This window comes from Arachis ipaensis, chromosome B8, assembly GCF_059453495.1.
Source record: "Arachis ipaensis isolate K30076 ecotype BB chromosome B8, ASM5945349v1, whole genome shotgun sequence".
NCBI classification, from domain to species: domain Eukaryota; kingdom Viridiplantae; phylum Streptophyta; class Magnoliopsida; order Fabales; family Fabaceae; genus Arachis; species Arachis ipaensis.
The window spans coordinates 11,447,296-11,449,742 of record NC_142443.1 but is presented as its reverse complement, the minus strand read 5'-3'; positions in this window follow the sequence as shown (position 1 = coordinate 11,449,742).

Sequence of the window (2,447 nt, the reverse complement as noted above, 5' to 3'; positions counted from 1 at the left end):
ATCATTATTTAAAACATACTAAAGATATAAAATACACCCAAATGAATGCACAAGATACACCCAAATGAATGCACAATATACACCCAACATAATAAACAAAATACACCCAACTTAATAAACAACATACACCCAACTTGATAAACAAAATACACCCAAATGGGTCAACAAAATACACCCAACTTGATAAAAAAAAATACACCTAAGTATGGTACTTACTTTTTTCCTTTTTTGCAGGGTTCTTTTCTTGGTGAATCCTCTGAGTCTTCTTGAGTCTCAGACTCAGAGGTAGAACTGTCACTATCAGTTGTTTCTGTCTCTGAAGACGATGTTGAACTTGCCTTCCTTTTTTTTTTGTTTTTTTATTTCTTCTTTTTTTTCTTTTTTCTCTATTTTTTTCATTTTCTCTCTTGTTTCCGCCATCTTTACAATCCCTTGAAACATTAGAAATTTTAGTTAGCAGCATTCATGTAAATAAAATACACCCAACATATTATGTTCACTTACCATATTTTTCTCTATTTCCGCCCTCATTCTTTCAACCAACTGCTCCTTACTCCAGTTGGCAATTCAGGGTTTTGGAGGTCTTTCTGCCCTCTTCTTGTCTTTATTTTTAGAAAGATGAAAGTAAATTATCATCAGGGCAAAGAGGCAGCCATCAATTGCCTTTTCTTTTTCTCCTTGTAATTGGTTATGCCCTTGATGATAAAACTCAAAACATGCTCTCTCCAGTTTCGCTCTGTTATGGTGTCCATCTCAAAAATTGGGGCCAGATGCACAGGTGAGATTTTGTTTATTGTCGTTGGTAAAAGGAATACCATCTGTATATAGAGGATGAAAATCCTCTTGAATATTAGGCGATCCTGTTCGTTACCAACGCCAATATCCATCATCTCATCTGTAAGATTTTTGAGGGTCTTACTTTGGAATCTTCTAAAAATTTCTTTATCATCCTCAGAAAGTTTCTTATAATTAACTTTATGAGGAAATAGATCCCCTACAAAAAGGAAAACAACATAGTATGAAAATCAGTTCAAATACACCCAAGCATCAATTTAAATACACCCAAGCATCAGTTAATATACACCTATAATTTTTAGCGAGTTACCTGATGCGTTGATGCCAAGCGTATCACCTATTATTTTTGGTCTTATTTTAAAAGAACCGTAGCCAGTTTCCAGTCTGTTCTCCCCTAATTTGAAGTTGTTAGCCAACTCCCTTAATACTTGGTGATGCACCCTTAGTGGCGGAATGTGCATCAAGCCACCGAATCCCAAATCCCTAACAATCGTTTTCTTCTCCTCACTCATGTTTCTGAATTTCTCACTTAACAAATGTATTGCACATTTAAGGTCTTTGGTTTGCTGTAAACAAAAATAAAATTATAGTCAGATGTATTTCTATTATATAAAACTGATTTCATCTAAGACATATATTTGTTCTTACATTTTTTTCAGCTTGGTTTCTCGCTGCCATTTTTTCTGAAATGAAAAATACACCCATAGATATTAGTAAGATACACCCATAGATATGAGTCAGATACACCCATAGATATCAGTAAGATACACCCATAGATATGATTCAGATATACCCATATATATCAGTCAGATATCACTCAAACATGCATTAATATACAAGGTCAAGTAACATTACAAGGTCAAGCAATATACACCCATGGAAAAGCAAATATAAGAACATTTGCAACTGCTGACTATTACACTATATCAGTTCAGAAATATACACCCAACAATTTATGCCATATACACCCAACAAATTATTCCATATACACCCACCAAACTACGGAATATACCCCCCAAAAATCAGTTACCAGAAGAACTAGAACAACAAGAACAGTAACACCTAGAAGAACTAAGAAGAACAGTGTAACATAGAACCAAGAATAACAGTAAAACCTAGAACAAGTAGAACATTATAAATTGTAAAATGAGACGTAGAACAAGAAGAACAGTAAAACGTATAACAACGTAGAAGAACAGTAAAACCTAGTTCTTCGATTTCGAAATGTGAAAAATATACAGGATGACTAAAATAGTAACGTAACGTACCTTGAGTATTATAACTTTGTTTTTTTTGGAGATTCTTGTTCGAGAGTTCTATGTTGTGTTGATGGCATTTTCGAATCTTAGCGACGAGTTGTATATCTTCAGTTTCGAATGTTGCTCGAAAATGGAATGATTGTGTTTTCTTTGAATGGCTTTGAGAAGTGGAAGAGTGCGCCATTAAGGAGCGGTTTACGCGAAGTGCAACCGTTTGAGTGGAGCGCGTGTAATGACGTTCCATTCAATGTAATTCACTGCGCGTGTGCAAGGATTATGAGCTGAAAACTTGTATGACTTATAGGGTTTAGGAGGCCCGTATTAAATGATCCTGCATTAATACTTATGTCTACCACCGTCACCAAATATTGTTCTTACACAATCATTCTTAAT